The sequence below is a fragment of the Anastrepha ludens genome, chromosome 6 (genome assembly GCF_028408465.1).
Source record: "Anastrepha ludens isolate Willacy chromosome 6, idAnaLude1.1, whole genome shotgun sequence".
NCBI lineage: Eukaryota > Metazoa > Arthropoda > Insecta > Diptera > Tephritidae > Anastrepha > Anastrepha ludens.
In genome coordinates, this window is record NC_071502.1 from 86944983 (window position 1) to 86967677 (window position 22695).

Here is a 22695-nt window from a genome sequence, read left to right on the forward strand (position 1 = left end):
GAATTCGCACTCAGCAACCCCAATTTTCGGCTGAATATTCTGTGTTTGACCTTCAAACCTTCTGACCTTCAATTTGAGCCCGCAAGGACAAACTAACAGCGAATTCGGGCTCAGCAACTTCAAAAGCAAAGTTGATTGAAAAAAATAGTTTTTAAGGTTTTAGGTAGTTGGGGGATGATTTCACATCTTAGCCCGCTGTTCGTCGCTACTGGGAAAAAAATTCCATAGAGGTAATAAAACCACTTCTGACTTTTTTTCTACAAAATATCGCGACCTGCCGCTTCAAGTACCTTTCTGCATAGAAACAAAAGACACGCTCCCTATGTAAAATAAATACTTAATTAATTATACACCATATATTATGTGGTAAATTTTACCCGGTTGTGACCGTTTGTGCTTGTATTTGCTTAGCAACAAATCCCGGGTTAAGGGGGGATCGAAATTTGCATACTTGTCGGGATGCATTACCGTCGATTGCAACTTTGCAACTTTTTATCTTTAAAGTTTTTCTGAAATTTGTCATAAAGGTATCCCTATTCAAGGGCTGTGTTTTGATATATTATAATAAAAAAAAATGAAATTCGGGCCTAGACAATCTCTTCCAAAATCATTTACAAGCATTTTAAGAATAAAATAATTATTAAAATAAGAAAGTAATTGCATTCTCTAGGATTTAAGAACAAAATTAGTCGAAAAATATCCATTGTGGGCCGGTTCGCTTAGGGTATGTTTTGTCCTATGTTACTGCCTAGTTACTAATTGAAGTCCCATTAAAATCCATTTAGTAGTATCAGAGCGGTTGCCGTAGCCGAATGGGTTGGTACGTGACTACCATTCGGGATTCAGAGAGAACGTAGCTTCGAATCTCGGTGGAACACCAAAATGAAGAAAAACATTTTTCTAATAGCGGGCGCTCCTCGGCAGGCAACGGCAAACCTCCGAGTGTATTTCTGCCATGAAAAAGCTCGTCATAAAAAATATTTGCCGTTCGGAGTCGGCTTGAAACTGTAGGTCCGTCAGAGATTAGTGAATTCAGACGCACAAACAGCCGGACGAAAATTCTAAAAAGGGTTCAAATGAATTATTTTAAATTCCCCGCATTCTCTTGAATAAATATTGTATTTTAGAGCTAAAATCAAATTTATAATCTTTAAAATTTTACTATCAAATCCAGTTTAAAATAAATGGTCAAACTTAAATCCATTTAAACTTAAATAAATTTATTATAACTCATCTCTACTTAAGTATAAGCTACACCTTGATCGGATATAAAATTCAATGAAAACTTTTGAAAATTACTATTCGAAAAAAAAATCCAATAACGACGGTATATAAACTGAAAAACAAACTTACGTTAGGTGCATCGTCCACACACTCAATGGCATACAAGACTTTTCTACTGTTTTATTGTATAAAAGATAATGTTTTGTAATTTCATTCCACACCATATTTTTGTCTATTCAGTCCACATTGCTTCACAGTGCGCTGCCATGGTCAACCATGCCGGCGCCGTTACCAGCAGCTGAGTGGGTGAGCAGCAAAGAAGAGTGGCTTGGTGAACGTGTGAGCGGAGGCTAGAGTGAGAAGGGGCAATAAAAACAGCAAAATATTTACACACCATATGCTTGTATGAACATACTTACGTACATGTGCATGCATGTATGCATGAATGTATGTATGTACAAATGGGTATGCACATGCGGACAAGTAGGGTGGGTTAACTGCATGGTCAACTGGCTGACTCTCGGCTGCTTCACAAGCATTGACTGCTGGTATGCCGGTGCATTTTTTGCCCCTTCAACACTTTTTATAACTTTTTGTTGTTGTTATTCTGCCATTGTACCATCTACAGCAAAAGCAACAGCAACAGCAACGCTACTAAGTCGATCAGCTATCGAGCTCAAAATCACCGAGCAATGTGCAGGGGTGAGGGGCAACTACAGAGTGCAGGTCAATTTGGTATACCAAAACGCCTCCTCAGGTTTTATGTGGGTTGCTTGTTTTTTCTGCCTGAACTACTATGTTGCTAGCTAACTGATGATCATTGATTTCGTTTCGCTTTTCATTTTCGCTCCAAACTGGGTTTGCTTTTAAGCGGTGTTATGCGAGTGTCAGCACAAACATACTAAAATAGCTGCATACAAACATACACGCAGTCCACTCACACCTACTATGTAGCTGTAGGTACATCCGTTTGTATGTATGTTTGTATGAGCAGCGCAAGTGGCCGGTGGTGGTTGTTTAATAATGAGCCTACGAATATTCCTAAAAGGCAGAGATGATAAGTGCGATCGAGATTGGGCTCAGAACTTGGTATGTATATTACTATTGCAATCACCGCTGCCGGCATCCCGGCATCGGAAGGTGCAGCGAACCATAGCGAACGGCTAACTGAGATTCGTAAGGGGGTCTGAATCTAAGCGTCGTGACTCATAGAATTGAGAGCGCAAATATTGAATTCACCGGCTTGAGATGCACGATAAGGGCTCAAACTGGTGGGTAACAAAACATTTGTAGCCACATATTTTACATACGAGTGCTCACATATGTATGTATGTATGTATGTACATGCGCTAGTACACGCTACCGTTTGCGGAAATAATTCAAGTTGTGGGAAGTGGGGACTCCCTATTCAATGAAATGTTACTTTGTTCTATGACTTGCAGAATCTCAAATACGTCATTGTTGTGATCTTGTGAATTTATAGGGAATTTGTTGTTTGTTTAGAAAAATCCGGAAATCAGTGAGTTACTGGAACTTCCATATTTTTGCGGTATATTTTCTGAATGGTTGCGCTAAAGTGTGAGCAAACACGTGACTGAGAGGAATAGGTTTGCAACGGAAAATAGGCTACAATTTAAAGGGTGGGTTAACAATTAGTATTGTTAAATGCTATTTTCGTCAAATCGCATTCACGGAAGGTGATCTTTGAAAGGTGAGGCTATAACAACAATAACGTACAGTATTTTGCGCTTAAGCCGTACTCCAAGAGGCGGAGAAAATCGGTTTGCTTTAAGCAAAGTTTACTTTAAGCAAATATATTTAAAAAAAAATACACGTATCTACGTGAAATAATGAACTTTTAAGAGGTTAGAGGTTATCAGAATTTTCAAAAAATTTAATTTTTTTGCTCATTCTTAAAGTATAATATCTTAAAAATATTGCGTGATAATTTGGAGTGAATCCGACAAATACTTTTCGAGTTAGTCAACAATTAACAAAGGACGCACGGACGTTCCGGAGCAGATAGCAAAACTTGATTGCGTTTTTCTCAAAACTATGTTTTTTGAACTGGTGATCACTGTAACTTAAAAACCGGTTGATAGATTTCAATAAAATTTATACTGCTTTTAAAAAGCTTAAAAAAATTCGTGCCTGATTGAAGGATTTTTTTTTCAAAAGATTAGATTTTTTTTTAATATTTCCTGAAGCCACCATATTGTTAATTTTGAAAAAAAGTTTCAATCCGGCACAAGATTATCTATTAATAAAACTAATTTCTTTTGTCCGATTGATTTTAGATGAATCTCCAAGGACTTATGATGATCACCGCAAGGGACTTCTGGAGAAACGGGCTCGACACAAACAGCGATAACTTTTACAATTATTAATTTTGTTTTAATGCTATGTTTTTATTTTTGTGAAATAAAGCAAATGACTAGCAAAAAAAAATGATTAAAAATCATAATTTTTTCGGGCCTCTGAGTAAACCTAACTCCTTAATGTATTTTAGGTATTGAAAAAATCCTCCAATTTCTTTTTTTTTAGTATTTATATGGATTTTATTAATATACAGTGAAACCTTCCCTGGACGGTCAAAAGTTATGCTCGCTCACGAGAGGGTAATTTGTTCCGATAGCTAAAACTTGGCGTATCAAAAAATGTGCGTGCAAGGGAAGTATTCGCCTGACAGAGGCGTTCATTGAGAGAGGTTACACTGCATATTTCAGCCTCAGTCAGCTGGTCCAATAATCCACGTAACTGGGGTTTCGATGCCAGTGACGCAGAAAAATTGGCACATTATCGCCCCATCAGCTTATTGCCCATTGTCTCTTAAGTTATGGAATCCCTTTTTCTCAAAAGAATGGGCATCACCATTTCATTTTTCATTTCATTGAAGATCGAAAACTAATCCCAAGTCACCAATGCTGCTTCAGAAAAACACACGGTACCATCGAACCGGTGCACAGACTCGTAAATAATATTAAAAATCCTTTTGAACAGAAAAAGTATTGCGCGGCCGCATTTCTCGACACATTTCAAGTCTTCGACCACGTTTAGCATGACGACTCCCTTTGCAAACTCATTTTACCCATTAATTATTCTACTCTTGTCAAATCCTACCTCAAAAATCGGCACTTCTTTGTTAAACAAAATTGAGAACAGTCTGAACTCAATGAAAGTTTAGCTCGCGTTCCCTAAGGCAGTAGAATAGGCCCAATACTTTACTAGCTTTACACAACAGGATTTATCAATCACAGCGGAAACTAACGTCGGAACTTTTTCAGACGACATCTATCTACTCGCTATAGACTCCCAACCCGAAGTGGCTTCCCTCAAACTCCAGAAAGGACTTGATAAAATAGCTCAATGGCTGAAAGACTGCAAAATAAAAGCTAACGAGACCAAATCTCCTAAGGTTACCTTTACACTTAAACGAAAAACTTACCTATCCGTTAGATTCTAAAATGTAATTATTCCCCAAAATTATATTACAAAATATCTTGGCATGCATCTCGACAGCAAACTTACATGAAAAACGAAATCTATACTGGTTACTTGATGGAAGTTCATATGTTTCTCTCACAAGCAAGCTCTTACTCTGCTCAGCTATCCTAAAACCAATATGGACCTATGGTACACAGCTCTGAGGCACTGCAGCTAACTCTAATACCGGGATACTCCGAAAATTCCAGTCAAAAATCCTAAGACTGGTTACAAACAAACTCCTCTTATTTTGGCGTGAAACCTAATTACTGCCGCCTTACTAACTTCCAAACATGCAATGTGAATTGAATCGAAATGTGACGTAAATGAATTCCCAGGATACATTGGAATCTCAGGAAGAATTCTAAAGGAGTTACCTGGCAAGTCCACTCTCTACTTAAGAAATATATTTAACTCAGCATGACGAATGAAGTATTTTCTACTGCCTTGAAAAATAAGCAGAAATCATTGTAATATCTAAACCAAATAAAGACGCATTGAAGCTTCTCCCTAAAGACCAATTAGTTTTTTACAATTATTATCTAAACTTTGTGAGACAGCGAAACTTAATTCCTTCCCACCAGTTCGGATTCGGATTATTCGAGATCAATTATTATTTGGCATCATCGAATTCACCTGTTATGTCTCCATCCGATTCTTTTCTGTTTTTACGAGTCGAAAAAGCACCAGAGGGAACGCGTTTTAACAGCCGAAGGGAAGTAATGGAAAAATCGAAGACGACTCTGATGACGAGTCTGATCGAAAAGAGATTTCCAGAAATGTTTGAAGAGCTGGATCAAATGCTGAAATCTGTGCGTTGCTGTTGATGGGAATACTTTGAAGGTAACAATATCACCTTTGAGGAATAAATTTGCATTGGTGCGCAACTAAGTTCCTGCTGTTTGTCAATAGATGCCGCCAGCAGTGTGTGCTAGTCGATTCTAACATAACCTAAACCTCATAAACCGAGCTTAGACATATGGTAAACAAACTGCTTCGACATATGTATTAGTGATTTTGTTTTGGTATCATATACTTTTGCTATTGTGAAAATGTCTGATTTTGTGCCGAATAATCGTCATTTGCGGGAAGTGTTGATTTTTCTCTTTCATTCGAAAAAAACGGTGGCTGAAGCGCATCGAGAGCTATAAAAAGTTTATGAAGATGCTGCTTTAATTGAAACAACGTGCCGAGATTGGTTCCGTCACTTCAAAGACGTCAAAGAACGTCAAAGACGTGTCAAACGCAAGAAGAGCTTGCTTCAGTATTAGGAGTTACCCGCCAATCCATTTCCAATCGATTGCATGCTTTGGGAATGATTCAGAAACAGGGGACTTGGGTTCCTTATGAGTTAAAACCAAGGGATGTTGAACGTCGTTTTTTCGCCTGTGAGCAACTGCTCCAGCGGCAAAAAAGGAAGGATTTTCTTCATCGCATCGTGACGGGTGATGAAAAATGGATTCATTACAGCAATCCAAAGAAAATAAAGTCATGGGGTCCGCCCGGTCATGCTTCTACGACGTTGTATTTTCATCAAAAAAAACAGCGAGAACTTAGTTGCGCACTTATTCTTTTGAAATTTCTGAATATATTCCGGGAACTTTTTGATCAAGGTGGTATTTTCTCAAACTGCAGCCGGTGCATTTTCATTTGATTCGTTGTTGTTGTTGTTATAGCAACATATACATTCCCCATAAATATACGGGGAATGCTGCTGAATCAACAGTCCTTGGCCGAATATAAATCTAGATCGTTTCGTAGTGGGAACGATCATTTGATTCGCCTTAGCCGGTAGTTAGCGGAAAGTACTGTATTTTGTTTTTGCAATTTGGTATTTTGATTGTCCAAATTTCACCGAGAATGTAAACAAACAAATAAGGCAACAACAAAGAAACAGGACACTTTGACATTCAAATCAGCAAATCGTAAGGAAGAAACTAATCAGTTGCTGCAGCGAACTCACTTTGTGTGTATTCACCTTAGTTTTCGTTTTATCAGTAAGAGTAAATTGAAATATTGATTGTTAGATGTTTTGTGCGGAATCTAACGCCCATATACATACATACAAATGTTTAATATACATTTGAAAAAAAAAAAAACAACGGTCAGCCATCTCCCTAATGTGCTTTCTGTTTATTGTAACGTTGTTGACGCCTTAATTTTTGAAAAAAAGTGTGACAATAAAAAGATAAACCTAAATTTCAATGCCGAGTGTCGCGTTTTCGCTGCCCAACGTTAAGGACTCCACACACCGACGCGAATTATGCGCTCGCGTTGGGAATTTACCGCAGCGGGATATTCGCGATAATTCATTTTCATTAAGTCTAATGGAGCAACACACACAGTTCTACTTTTCTGTTTTGCCGTATCTACCCTCATACATATGTACGTGTGTATGAATGTATGTATTTATGCACCGCTGTCTGTAATCCTCTAATGCTAAGGTGGCATACTTACTTAGGTAAATATGCAAGCGCGGCAGCGTTAGGTGAAATCAAGGAGCAACAACAAAAAGCGACCTTCAACACTAACCGTTTCTTTGTTTTTTCCTTTGCAGTGTAGTGAATATTACCAACCACCAGATTTCCCAACCGCTACGCGTTGCTGCCGCATTATTTCGGTTTGCTTCATACAAATTGTATGGGCGTAAGAAGTCTTCGAAAGGTAACCGACGCTGCCGCTATTATTTAGGTCTGCCCGAAAGTCGCCGCTCCCAAATTAAGAAGTTGCATTCTAAGAATTTAGTAGCTGCTTTACGAACACGTGTGTGTTTTCTAAGCTGCAACTACAGCAATTTTTCTTATTAACTTAGGCGTCGCTATGGAAATGCGTCTTAACCGAAAAGATTACTTATTAAGGAACATCTGCGCCCTTTTCTAGTTACTATGCACCCTTACAGATAGTCAATATTTGTATTGGAGCGAATGTTCACTTGCCTTTAATTTTGTACGCAATTACAATTTTATAAAGGAATAGGCCGAGGCCTTTATGCAGAATTCTTCTCAAGGTAATGCGGCTAATGTTGAGCTGTAGAGATTTGCGGCGAGTTGGTATCCTTGGGGTTATTTGAACAGGCCGGGCATACATCATATACCCAATTTCTTAAACCTTAAGTGGTGCAAAATATTGACTGATTTGCGAGTTTGATTTGCTGAGTTTGATACTGCTTTGGCAATGACCGATCTATGCCAAATGATGTAAGTATTTTGAACGCCGCAGTTAATTTTTCTGAAAATTTGTTTATTTGTAGCCATATAATACGAAGTACAGTCAGAAAATTTAAACATTTTTTTTGCATGAAAGTATGTACAAAACTACGATTCGCAATTACTCAATAAACCGAGTAATCTTCATCGTTTTCGAGTATAGCCTGGCATCTTCTTCATGCTTTGAACCAGCTTTTCTGCGTAGCTCGTCGGCAAAGTAGACTAGATTTTGCGAACTTGACGCACGAGTTGCCTTAAATCATGGACTGGTCTTCCGGTAAGATGCGTTTTCATAGTTTCCCATACATTTTCAATAGGGTTGGCGTCTGGGGACTGGGCAGGTCAGCCCAATACTGTGACGCCGTTTTCTTCATTTGTTGTTTCCCAATGGGTTTTTTCTGAGAGCAGTGGTTTTGATGATGTAGGACGGTAGGATATGTTCGCCTCCTTCAGTCGACGTTCGATGGTGTTGCTGCTCACATCTATTCCCTTTTTAGCGGAGAGGAGGGTCCCACATAAAAAGTTGGACGATAACTTTATCCTGCTTTTTCGTCGACACTCGCTTCAAGCTGCGCTCGGAAAAGTCATCAACATTTTTGTACACTTTATACCGCTGATTCCATTTCACAACAAATTTTTTTGATTTTTTAATCACTTTTGCAGCCGCGGCGTAAGATAATTTCGGCCCTTTCGAATGCGTGCATAAAAATACTGCCTCGAAACGCTTCGCGTACTTCTCACTTATTTTAGTTTGCTTGCGTTTACGGGAAAGTTTCGAACGATACTAACCTGAGTTAGCACTGGCGTCGTAGCCCTTGAGTGGGACTGTTATGCAGCAAAAAGCAGAACGAAATATATCATAAAGTTACAAGGAAGAAACCGGTTGTTTTCTTCTGACACAGACTGTAAATTGAAATAATTTTTGAATAAAAAATAATAATTATGAGATTTAAGCGATGCGTGGGTTCGTTTAAATTTTAGGACCTCAACTGATAATTCACTGGAGGTTTACAGCTTTGGAAACCAGCAGCTAAATTGCGGGAATTCATTTGACAACTTTTTATATGCATTCAAATTTGAATTTGTTTACTTTTATCTTACGGGGACATACGTCTATGCTACATAAACAAGAATTCTATAACAGAATTGCAGCAAAGAAGCCCCTTCATAAGTCAAAAAATAAGTGTCTCAGACTATCTGCTTAAAACTAACGAATTTTGGTGAACTGTAAGAATAACCATCATAAATTCTTAGAGTTCCAGTGTGGGCCACAACGAATTTCTTACCTGCGGGTCTGTTTTGCGCCAATCTCTTAACTTCATTCTAGCTAAGCTGCATGGCGTGGGTTTCTGACTCCGGCAGTCGTCTCCAGTTGTTCGCTGTTCCACGTCTGCGGCCATACTTTAATCAAGTGTTATATGTACTGCTTTTTCTTTGCATCTTAAAAATGCTTAATTCTGTTGAAAGCAAACTCAATATTCTTGGATCAGATGGTGTAAAGCTAGCACTGAGTTTGCGCACAAAAACTCACGAGTGATAGTTTAAAATGGATGGCGCTCTGCAATGTTTTGGCGCGGCATGTCCAGTGCGTGGCCGGAAACTTGTATTTCATTGAATTTTAAATTAGCAGATGTATCTATCTCAATACTCCCAAGAAAAGTGTTAAGCAAAGTACAAACAAATAGGGGATTTTAAATAATTTTGCATTCTACCAAGGCAACTGCAACTCGTTTTCTTCTTGCCATGTTAATCTACTTTCGTCTTTGAATTTTGTCTATTTAAACCTTGTTTCTCTGGACATTGAAAATGGGATTTTGGGTTTAAAACTTCTTCATAGACTGATGAATAGCGATAACGCGGTTAAAGAACAACAAAGCCACGGGCGCCGACGGACTGCCGGCTGAGCTATTTAAACATGGCGGTGAGGAGCTGGTAAGGTGCACGCATCAGCTTCTATGCAAAATATGGTTGGATGGAAGCATACCTGCCGATTGGAATTTAAGTGTGCTCTGCCCAATTCATAAGAAGGGCGATCCTGCAATCTGAGCCAATTACCGCGGGATTGGTCTTCTAAATATCGCCTATGAGGTTCTAGCGAGCGTATTGTGTAAAAGGCTGACGTCCACCGTCAACCAACTGATTGGATATTATCAACGTGGATTTAGACCTACTACTTACTATCGGCCAAATATTCACAATACGCCAAATCTTGGAAAAGACCCATGAAAGGAGAATGACACATACCATCTTTTCGTCGATTTCAAAGCTGTTTTCGACAGTACAAAAAGGAGTTATCTGTATGCCGCGATGTCTGAATTTGGTATCCCCGCAAAACTAATACGGCTATGCAAGATGAAGTTGCTTAACACCAGCAGCGCCGTCAGAATTGGGAAGGACCTCTCCGAGCCGTTTGATACCAAACGAGGTTTCAGACAGGGTGACTCGCTGTCGTGTGACTTCTTTAACCTGATGTTGGAGAGCATCGCACGAGCCGCAGAACTTACTCGCTCAGGCACAATATTTTATAAGAGCGTACAATTGCTGGCGTATGCCGATGATATTGATATCATCGGGCTTGACAAACGAACTGTTAGTTCTGCCTTCTCCAAACTGGATAAAAGGCAAAGCGAAAGGGTCTGGTCGTGAACGAGGGCAAAACGAAGTAACTTCTGTCTTCAAGCAAACAGTCGGGGCACTCGCGTATCGGCACCCACGTCACTGTTGACGTAAAAGACTTGGTTTATTTAGGAACCAGCATTAACGCCGATAAGAATGTCAGCCATGAAATCCAACCTAGAATCTCTCTTGCCAACAAGTGCTACTTTGGACTAAGTAGGCAACTGAGCAGTAAAGTCCTCTCTCGACGAACAAAACTAACACTCTACAAGACTCTCATCATGCCCGTCCTAATGTATGGCGCAGAAGCGTGGACGATGACAACATCTGATGAAGCGACGCTTGGAGTGTTCGAGAGAAAGATTCTGCGTAAGATTTTTGGATCTTTGCACGTTGCCAACGGCGAATATCGCAGGCGATGGAACGATGAGCTGTATGAGTTTTACGACAACATAGACATAGCGCAGCGAATAAAGATCCAGCGGCTACGTTGGCTGGGTCATGTCGTCCGAATGGACGCTCCGGCTCTGAAACTATTCGATGCGGTATCAGCTGGTGGTAGCAGAGGAACAGGAAGGCATCCTTTGGGTTGGAAAGATCAAGTGGAGAAGGACTTGGCTTCACTTGGTGTGTCCAACTGGCGCCGGTTAGCACGAGAAAGAAACGACTGGCGCGCTTTGTTAAACTCGGCCAAAATCGCGTAAGCGGCTATCACGCCAATTAAGAAGAAGAAGAATTGGTGTCTAGGCCAATTTGCAATTGAGAGAATTGAACGTGTACAGGTGTTCATTAAATATGCTCTCAGGTTGTTAAAATTCTCAAATTCTATCCTCTACTATAATTCCCGTTTGATTTAAATTAACTAAAATCTCTGGAGAGTAGAAGGTCTGCACTCTCACTGTCTTTTGTTTTTAGTGTAATTAAAGGAGAAATCGATTGTTCATCCCTATTAGGGAGCATTCATTTTCATATCCCTGCTAGATCTTACGCAATAATTTACATTTCATCTTAAATTTCTTAACACAAACTATGCGCGTAGTTCTCCTATTGTCTGCGCTCTAAGCGAATTCAATGAGATCTCGAGTTCTTCGACTTTTCGGTGTCAAATAATGAATTTTATATTTTTAAACCCTTTTTTTAATTTATTTAATAATTATACGTAGCAATTTTAGCTCTTATTAGCCCTAACTGGTCTGTACAAACTGTATTTTTTACCCTTAAAATAACCGCTTACGCTCGGCTTACTTTTGGCCGAGTTTAACAAAGCGCGCAAATCGTTTCTTTCTTATGCTAATCGGCACCAGTCTGACGCACCAAATGAAGGCAATTCCTTGACCACTTGATCCTTCCAACGCAGAAGAGGCTTTCCTCTTCCGTTAAAGGTCCAAAAATCTTCCACAGAATCTTACGCTCAAACACTGCAAACGACGCCTCAACGGACGTTGTCATCATCCGTGCTTATGCACCATACGTTAGGACCAGTGGCTATTGCACTGCTAAATTTTACAATTTTTACAACTGCTAAAAGTCAAGAGATTTCCAAAACTTTCATTGGAATACAGCAGAGACTTCAAGAGATTTCTTTTGACATTGTTGACAATTTTATACAAATTTTAGAACTTGAATTCATAAGGTTTTTGTTATACAATGAGCTGTATTTTTACAAAAAATTAACGAAAAAAATTGTTTGCATGAAAAATAATGCAAATATGGTGAAATGATGAAATGACTTAATTATGTGACCATAAGTGTATTTAGTAGTCTGTCATGGAAGAACCAATAGTCATAACTCAGGGCACTAAAATCAAGCGTCACCGTTCGTTTGATAGCAGTAAAAAGTAATCGAGAAAAAATTAACTTTGCTTGCGGTTTCAAGATTGTGAAGAAATAAATTTGGCAAACTCTGCTTAATGCAATCAGTAAGCGAGAGCCCTACCAGAAGTTGAAAACAGTTGCAAACTGCAATAGATAGCAGCTACGTAGTTCCCCTTATGATGCTTTTTGAAAAATGTATTTAAAAATAGTTGATTACAAATACACTCCACCCCCAGAAAAGCCAATTTATCATTTCTAAAATCATTCAAGAAAAATGTATTCCAGTTTTTCTTAACTACCTCACTCTGACTCACTGGCCCATTGAAAGTGTACTATTTAGTTATGGAAATTCCATAATACCCGTAGAAAAACTTGTAGTGCAAATCACCTTACTCAGTGAAATTGAAAGTCATTACGGCGACAGAAGCGATGCAAAACGTCAAGAGAAGTGGTTGGACCGGCAACGAAACAACCAATTCATATACTCGCGGTAGCTGCTCTCCAGCACTTTCGTCATCAATAGCGTGCATACGTACATATGTATGTATGAGTGTATGTATGGCGTACGTACGTATGAGGTCCAATGATCAAAGTCACAACACAGTTTGAGTATAAAACAAGTTAGTGAATGATCGGCAATAATATGAGTATCACGAACGATAACAGCAACAACAAAAACAGTAACAATGATGATTGCAGCATCTCAACATAAAGAGAGTTCCCCGTTCATCCTCAATCGATTGCAGTTGGCTGCGCAGTGAACATTTGAGCATTAGTACGAGTAGGCATCGAATGCGTCAGAACCGGTTTCGCAAGCTCATGAGATTCACCTGAGGGGATTACACCATCTACTCCACTTCACCTTCGCTCCAATCACGACAATTTGGGCAGGAAAATCGTAACGAATAAATATGAAATTTATTGTTGTAGCGATATTCTTGAATGCCCGTCTAGCCGACTGGGGGACTGGGGCTACGTGCGTGCGTGCAATAAGCGATCAGCGATCAGTAGTGAGCAATGGTAAATATTCGAGTTTGTGGCGCTCGATTGACGATTTGCTGGAGTGGAATGTTTGTGTGTGTGTGAGTGTATGTTAGTATGCATGTACATGCATGTATGTATGCGTTTTTGTATTACACTGGCAGTGGTTGCCTTGTGTTTCGCTGGCCGGACCATGTCCAAGTGGTGTGCCAAATGGCTTGACAGGAGTGTGTAACAGTGATATAATGCCGTGGTGTAGCACAAGAAGGTCAATACAGATTTACTACCAATGTTTACTCTTCTTGCAGCTTTTATTGGTTTTATTTTTATTTTTTGTGTTTTATGTTTTTTTTTTGTTTGTTGGGAAACCTGTTGAGTAAGTTGAAAATTGAAATTAGGTTGTGAGATTCGAGGAGTGCATCGATAATGATGGGGAAAACAAGCTTGCTGTGAACGTCCAGTGAGTCAGTAGGGCTTCCTTGAAAGCGGATGTGCTGTTATGATTTTGGTGTGAGCGTGTGTGTGTGTGTGATGGAGTTATGTGAACTGAAATTGAGTGGCATACATACATATTTACCATACATAAATTCATTCATGATTATTTTCGCAGTGAATCGAAGGAATGTTGCACATTTTTATTAAGCCTTGGCATAGGTTTGGTATTGGCTTCACTGTGGAGAAGTAGATTCGGTATTTAGAAGTAGCTCTGATTTCTGTTTTACTTTTTATAAATTTTCTTTGAGAAAATGAGTTGACAGTTGACCTTATTTAATCGTCATGTATCAGATTGATATTAATAAATATAAAGTTATGTTTAAAGCAAAAAATAAACAATTTTACCATTATTTATAAACACATTTATTATTTTATTAAAAATGTAAAACACTATTTAATTCAAAGCATATTAAAAAAATCAGAAAAAGTGTAAATGCCGAAGAAGGATTAATGGTTCGTTATATCATTTTTAAGAAAAGGGTTCAAGGAGCCAACATTGCACTGCATGCAAAAAAAAAGGTCGAAATCAAATGGGGATAAATACCTCTATCACAGTTACACATTGCATCAGTGGTGCCAGCAAGAGGAAACGGGCGATCGCGGTAATAGCGCAGACACACGAAATTTAGCGAAGTCCTCAAACATCTGTGTGATCCTTCTGCCAGAAAAATGTGAAACACAGATGGCGCTCCAAGCAGTAAGACGGCATTGTTCCTAAGCAACGAGAGGCGGGCATTTCCACTACTTAGGATTGATAGCGGCAGGCTAACAACCTTCCCTGTCAGAAGTCAAAATAGATTAACGAAACCAACGCAAGGCTGAGTCTTGTCGCGAGGGCTATGCTCCCGAGAGAAGTGAACAAGAAAAAAAAAAATATCACACTGTTTAAAGTTCGGTCGTTCGGCCTATTTTACTACAGTATATGGAATACTTGTGTAGTGGCCATCAACGCAAAAGGCAAGTTATACGGAACTGCTGAGCAAGATCCTAAGAACTGCGTTTTTATGCATCACCAGCGCTTTAAGGACCACTCCGAATAAAGCGCTCGAGGTGCTAGTCAACTTGCCGGCTCTAAATCTGGTAGGAAACACGTGGCCTCCGCTTTAGCGCTTAGACTTAATAGTATGGCGCTATGGAAGACCCAGCCGGTTCTGCCACGCTTCTATGCTGCTTACTATGAGTAGTTATAACCAGGACATGGACTACCCTTTCCCTAAATCTACTTTCAACCCGCTCTTCAAGACTAATCAAGACAATTCAAGACCTTGGAGAAGAGGTGAAATAAATTTCTACACGGATGAATCCAACCTGAAAAATAATGTAGGCTATGTAGTTTTATTTAAGTTTACCAGAAGTCTTAGCCATAAAGGAGGCAACTGGGCACCTTAACACACACACCGTAACAAAAACTACAATAAATATCTTCGCGGACAGCCAGAAAGCCATCAAATCAATGGAGGAAGAAAAGACCGGTGATGGTTTGCTAAGATGGCCACGAAAGAGGAACATCTGAAGAATTTAATAACAAATTTAATGCAGTACCATGGCCTAGTGATAGTAGCATTGACATTTTACTTAGATCCGCTGAAGCAAGTATTTAATGCTTCCAACTGTTGGGGATTCATGAAAGGGATATTAAGCCTTCGTTAGGCAGCCGGATCTGGTCAGACTTTTTCGACTTTAGCTTCCTAAAATTTAATTTTCCATTCTTTAAAAAGGATCCTCGAACAGGACGAAAAAATACCAGACCTGGGTGCCCAACGGAGGGTTTTTAAGAGGTGGCTAACAGAAAGTTAAATTTAATTTTATTAAGGAGAAGTTATACAAGGTGAAGTCCAAAATAAACAAGACTGAGCTAAAATAGAAACGACAGGAGCTTTGTTCTGATAAATTCGAGTTTATTTATTCAAAATATACCCCTCTGGCCTCGATACACTGTTGTGCGCGATATAAAAGCTTTTCGAGTGTTTTAGGTCATTGATTGGAATGTCCTTCAGCATGTCGGTACAAAAAAACTTTTACATGACATCTACGGACGCAAAACGTTTTTCTTTCATGACCAAATGCAATTTTCCGAATAGGTGGAAGTCACAGGGAGCCACATCAGGCGAATACGGTGACTGATTGATGATTAAAATGCGATTTCTAGTCCGAAAATCAGTCACAAGAGTGGAACTAAGAGATGGTGTATTATCTTGCAATAAGCGCTAGCTTCCTCCTTCGCGGTATTCAGGGCGACGCATTGCATTGACGGTTTGGCCCGTTGGCACGAACTCCTTGTGGACAATTCTCTTGGAATCGCAAAAACAAATGAGCACCGACTTGATTTTTGACTTCTTCAAACGCGATTTTTTGGGTGGTGGCTCGTCTGGGATCATCCATTCGGCACTTTGACGCCTAGTTTCAGGTTCATGTTGGAAACACCACGTTTCATCACCAGATACAATATTGTAAAGGAAGCTCTCGTCTTTTCTCACCTCTTTAATGAGGTCTTTCGAATGTTGAACTCTGAGAAATTTTTGGTCCTCAGTTATCTTGTGCGGAATGAAAAGTGCACAGACCTTTCGTAAGCCTAAATGATCAGTTAAAATGCGATAAATCGCGGTTTTGAAAAGATGGTGCCATCAAAAACATTTTTGTGACGCCAGTCTTGTTTATTTTAGACTTTACCTTGTATAACATTTCCATTCATCTCGCCCGAGAGATGGAATTAACTCCTGGAAATCTTTGTGTGTGAGGCGAACCTATTAGGATTTACGACGTGGATTATCGAGATCAGAGTGCATTGATCAACTGACTTGGACTTACGGCATTTAAACACCACCTTAGCCAATGCGAAATGCTGGTACAACGAGTTCTAACGTGGCCGTTGATCGTTGCAGGACAAATTTCGTGAAGGCCTTTCAAAAACGGTGGTTGTGCAAGAAACATATCGCGAGATAGAGGCATCTTTCAGCATTAGTACACTGGACCTACTGTCAATGGACCTGCATTCAATATTACATGAACGTTTGATCGTCTAAAAGATTTGTTCTTATTGGATACCGCATAATTTGACAAGTACCCATAAAAGGACTTGTACCGATTAGTGTAAGGAAATGCTAAAGAAATTCAAAGCACGTCTATGTCATCGTAACAAGACGAATCTTTGATTCCTGCACATGAACCGGAAACTAAATAGCAATTAAATAGTATGGATGGTCTAAGACGAGGTTAGTCCAACAAAAGTTTTTCGCGGAAGAATCACCTCAAAGCACATCGTCACCTGTTTTTTTGGAAAATCTTGTAATGCGGCAACTGTACCACTAGAGAAATTAAAACACTCTATTCTGAGTGCTACACAACCATTTGTTTGCTAAAAGATTTCGGAGAATTAAGGAAAACCAACCGCCGAAGACGAATCATCCTTCACCAAGGCAATGCGAGCTCTCACGTATCGGCTCACGCAAGAGAGTTTCTGAGCACTAAAAAGATCGAAGTAATGGTTTATCCACTTTGCAGCTCTGATTTGGCACCTAATGGTTTTTTTTTGTTCTCGAATATGAAAAATAAAATGCGAGGTCAATCACTTTCAACGCCTGAAGAACCTGTTGAAGCCTTTAAGCAACTCGGCTTGGAGGTATCCACTTATTGGTGGCAAAAGTGCTTTGAGAATGCAGAAGTGCATTCATTTCCAAGGAGAATATTTTGAAAAACAACTAAGACATTTTCATTACTGGAGTTTACTGAGTTTTCATTATTGGACGCAAATTATAGAAGGTAACCCTCGTATTTGTTTCGAAAAACAATGTTTTTTTTTGAACGCCAGCGAATTTTTAAAGAGCTTCATATGGCCGCAACGCGCCCAAAGTTCAGATATTGCCCTTCGAAGGGTGATCGCATTAGAAAACATATTTTATTTATTTCTTTTTATTTATTTACTGTTTATCGATTACTCTTACAATCTAAATATAAGCATTATAAGCAGCAAAATACAAACATTTTTAACAAATTTAATTTAAAGCTACAAACATATTTCTAAACTGAGGTTTAGTTTCTCAGCATAAGCGAACGCCTTTACGTAAGCTGCTTTCGATTCACTACTTCTTTACTCGCGAGAGAACTCCGCTGCCTGCTAAGCGAAAAGTGTTTATTTAAAAGCAATAATAGTTTAGCGATGTTCAAGCGATTTTGCCGCTTAGTTTATAATCGCTTAGATCACAAACGACAATTACCCGATTAGGCCAGTGCTCCCAAGTATGAGTAGGGTTTTTTCTTTAATTAGAGAGGCAAGGGAATTAATATTACATAGCAGCTTATCACAACGAAAATAATGCAGGGCTGCGTAATCAGATGCATTCAAGGACATTTTTCTATTATTTTCTATTCACTACTCGCTAGATCGTGGATAAATCGAAGCTCTACATATTTAACTTTTCATTACCCAAAGTGAAGCCTCAATAAATAAAATACTTTCGAATTAAATTTTTAAGTACTTTAGCTAATTCAGATCTCAGGTACATTGCGAGATCACCTTTTAACTCAATTATAAAGTGCCGAATTCTACAAATTATATTTTAGAAGCTCAACCCCTTTTCGGCTGTGAGAGGGTTAATGTGAAATGTTGAAAATTTAATTTAATTAGGGATATATTTTTGAATTCAATTATTAAGTGCCGCACTGCGCAAAGTAAATTTTAGGAGGTCAACCCCCCTTCGGCTGTGAGAGGGTTAATGTGAAATGTTGAAAATTTAAATAAATTAGAGATATATTTTTGATCTTAATTATAAAATGCCAAGATAAATTCCGAAAGCCCTATCTCCTTTCGGTCGTAAGAGGGTTAATGTGAAAAGCTGTACTATATAAATATTGGGCAATTATTGTTCATTTCAACTACTGAGTGTTTAATTCGTTAAATAAAAATTTCTCAGCTTAATTTTTTTTTAAATGCTTAATTCCTCAAAATTAAATTTTGGCAGCTTGACCATCTCTAGGCTAGGAGTGGATTAAAGTGAAAAATTGAAAATTTAGATACATTTTCAAGTACACAAAATCTTTGCACTAACACAAGCGCACATATGTACAACCCCAATTTGGATTTGTAATTTTTCATTATTTCTGCGCATACGTACAAATTCTTCAATTAATGTGAGAGGGCAATTAGACAGCAGTGCGCCATCCACGAAGCAAAAAACGCTACCGCAAAAGTACAAAATTTAAAATCAAATCGTAAATACCAAACGCGCGCCATCTAGCGGCCACCTTAGAGTGAGCAGAAGTGAAGTTGAATCGAACAAAGCGAGCGGCGTATAACGAAAGAGCATTAAACGGTAAACAAAACAAACTCAAACTACCAACTTAGCCGACTCACTCAGACGCGCTAAAGTGGCCGCAATAAATTCAACGCTTTAGAGTGAGATGGCAAGAGTGGGCGCAAATTTGTAGAGCAAAACAAAAATTGGCAGAATTGTGGAAAGACGCCAGTGTGCGTGGAAGTGTGTGTGTGTGTTTATATGAAGAGATGGCGCATAAATAAAAACAGCAAAGAACAATGTGACAAAAGAGAAAGGAGAAAAGCAGCAGAAAGAGGAAGTGGATAAACGGCACATTGAGTAAATGCTAGAGCGAGTATGTTTGTGCGTGTGTGTGTGCGAGTATGTGTTGTTAAAAGTTCTCTGGTATGTGTGTCAAATGTCTGATTTGCTTTGTGGCTTTGTTGCTTTGCTGTTCCACTGCTTTGCCGAATGCAAAGGAATTGCATTGAAAAATTGTTATAGATAAAATTTATGACCGAAGGATAAGAGGCTAAACAAAGGCGCAAATAAGATATGGTTTGGTGTAGAGTTTTTCAAATGGAGGTGGATTAAAAATGCACACACGCAAACGCACACATACACAAACCCATACATTTTCAGGCTTGTGTTAGGGCGCCCAGTGCTGGCTGCCACTTCCGGCCACCATATGTGAGCCCACTTCTTGCGCGAATTCATGGTAGATACGCTCACACACATGCACATATACATAAATGGTAGGAGTTGTGGCGTAAGCACATAAAAATAAAAATAAATTAAGGGCTGAGCGAGTTGAGTAAAAATAATCAAACAAAAAAATCGTTAGACAGCCGACAGACAGTGCGCAGTGTGAGCGCAAGTGGCAACGTTCTGATGCAATTACCTACTTGCCTGCCAGCCACCTGAGCCGCCCGTCGCCTTCGAGCCCACCTTATTAAATGTGCTTACATACGCGCGTCCACATACATACAAATGTAAGAATGTAACAGCAAAAGTCTGTGGGAATGCTGCTGAGCGCAGCAGACGAAATAGCTGCGCAGCATTTGGCAGCCTAGTCGATTTGACGACGATTTATTTGCAGCTAAAGCCAACTAGCCAGCCTGCAGTGATGTTTTTCATTGGCGAAAAATCAATAAAAATGTTTGTATCATTTGCTTTTAAAATTTTTGTCAGATTTTACCATGCACACACACACTCACACATAAATGCATATGCATATACATACATGTGTACATACATATATGAATACCGTAATGACTGTATCAGTATATACAGATTGATGAAAATAGCTTGAATGCATTATTAGTTTGATTTTCTTAAAATGTATAAATGAATATAAAATTCAAGTTTGCTCTTTTTTTCTACTCACCAACATCGCCAAAGACATGTTTGTGGCTTGTCGCCGTCCTCACACGCCTGTGAATTTTACACTTCAATAAATTCGTTACAATTCCTTTGCATTCGTCGTCGACGCTGCTGAAATTGTACGCACTTTAAAATTTATTTCATTCTGCTTTGCCAAACCAAGTGAAAAAATATGCAAACAAATCTTTTATTTACAAGTATTTAAGCCCGTTCGGCAGGTTTCCACACTCGCCAGAAGCGTTGCGTCCCACCCAATGGCGTTTCTTTATCAGTATTTTTTCTTCGTTTGCTTTTTATTTTTTATTTTTCTTTTTTTTTTTGTGCACAACAATTTCTCACACTTTGCCTTAAAAATCGTTTTGTGTGGCACTGTCAGCGTCACCGACTCGCACTCAGACTCCAATATTATGTCGGACTCCGACGCCGTTACCGTTACCCGTAACTTTTGCCATTACACTACCAAAACCAAAGTAAGTGTTCCGTACTGTGCCGTGTGTTCCTCCTTTGAGTGAGCGGCGCTGCAATCTTCTCCACTGCCGTTAATAAAATATATTTTTCCTTATATTCACGCACACACACACTCATACATAGACCACATACAAGCACGGCCGTATGTCGCAAGCGTTGAGGAAAAAATGGCGTCTACTCTTCTACCTACGGGAAATCCGTTTGTGGCACGCTCTTAACGTTTAGCTTTTCTGGTGCTGCCACAGTTGCTGGCTGATGGCCGCCACAACACACACTGTCACATTTGGCCACCACATCATTGTCATAGTGATAGTAGCGTTAGAGTCGGCACTCAGTCACGACGAGGACGAGGTCGGCGGCGCCAACGAATTGTTGATTTTGTTGCTCCTCCACTCGCCGAGAAAAACGCTCCTTTCAAACACCCACTCACACGTATACGCACACACACGCACACAAAACAAGCGCAGACGGCCGCACTCACTTCAAAGTATTTGCTGGTGTAAGTGTTTAGCTTGATGGTTGATTGTTGTTGGCTTTGTTGCTGTGTCTGTGTCTGCGTCTGGCGCTACGCGGCTGATGTTGCTGTAGCTAGCCGTCCCGTTATCCCGAGTGTTGTCATCAAATGCCAATTGAATAATAATTGTGATTGTCGCAGGGTAACGGTAAGTTTGTAACGGTTCTACTGCTTGCTGTTGCTATTCAAATATGGCGCTCACTCTCTCACACGAGCGCTCGCACACTTGCTCGGTGACGACAGCACTCTCCAAATGCCAGCATAGGCAGTTACACACGTACAGGCACACAGACATGGATTTGTGTTGGGTGAGACATTTTATTCGCAGCTCGTTTTCGCATAGAACTTTACTCGCACCTCGTCCCACCACCGCCCATCAACGCGCTGCTTTACCCCAACGCCGCTCACACTTCTCTACTAGAGATGTATGCATGTATTTGGTTGGTATTGCGCCCGCGTCGTCGCACACCTAAAGCTGGCCTAAAGCCGTGGCAAAACCTGGCGAGGAAATTTAAGTGAGAGAGCTTCTAGCTTTTACTACCCACTTTCTCAACCCCCATTGTCTGCTGGTACTTACCTATATGTATGTGGGCATTCGTGTGTGTAGGTGCATAGGTGTAGCGTCGTACATGTATGCATCACCACCAGCAGCAGTAGCAGCAACAAGGCCAACAATAATAGTCAAAACAATAACAAAACACAAGAGAGTTTATTTTTGTACATTTAACAAATCGATAAATAATTTTAATTGTTGCATTGCATTTGTAAATTCACTTGCAGAGAGCAACAATCGTGTCTATTCGAGTAAGTGTGCATATGTGTTGGTGTGAGCTTGTGTTTGTGTGCGCTTCGATGATGGTAGAAATTAAATTTATAAAATTTAGTTTATACACTCGATTTATATCGCATCTGCAAAGGGATGGTTTATTTCGGAAGCCTTCAAAATCTTTAGCTGGTATTAGGTTATTTACAAATCTTTCTCCAAAAAATATACCTGGTTTAACGATTTCAAGAAAGTTGCTCGAATATTTGAGAAATCTTTATGGCTGTTATTGAAGAAGTTCTCCAACAGTCCACTCTATCATTTAACGAAAAAAATCTACAATTACCCAGTTCGAGTTCAAGTATTCGTTTCCTCACACCCAAATGTGGTCATATACGATCTTGTTCTTATTATTTTTACCAATTGAAGCTGAATTTCAACAGAGTGTGTGGAAGTCTTCTTCATCATGTCCCTTCTATTACATGGCGCAGAAGC

The 22695-nt window shown here is 39.5% G+C and overlaps 1 protein-coding gene across 1 annotated transcript in view; it reads right to left on the reverse strand.

Annotated features, from left to right (window-relative positions):
* Window positions 1-21035, reverse strand: part of LOC128868092 (protein charlatan) — an 89837-nt gene extending 68802 nt beyond the window's left edge. Inside the window, exon 1 of the mRNA XM_054109823.1 lies at window positions 20460-21035. The gene's annotated coding sequence lies outside the window, so the exon portion shown is untranslated. The remainder of the gene's footprint in view (window positions 1-20459) is intronic.
* Window positions 21036-22695: the final 1660 nt, after the last annotated feature.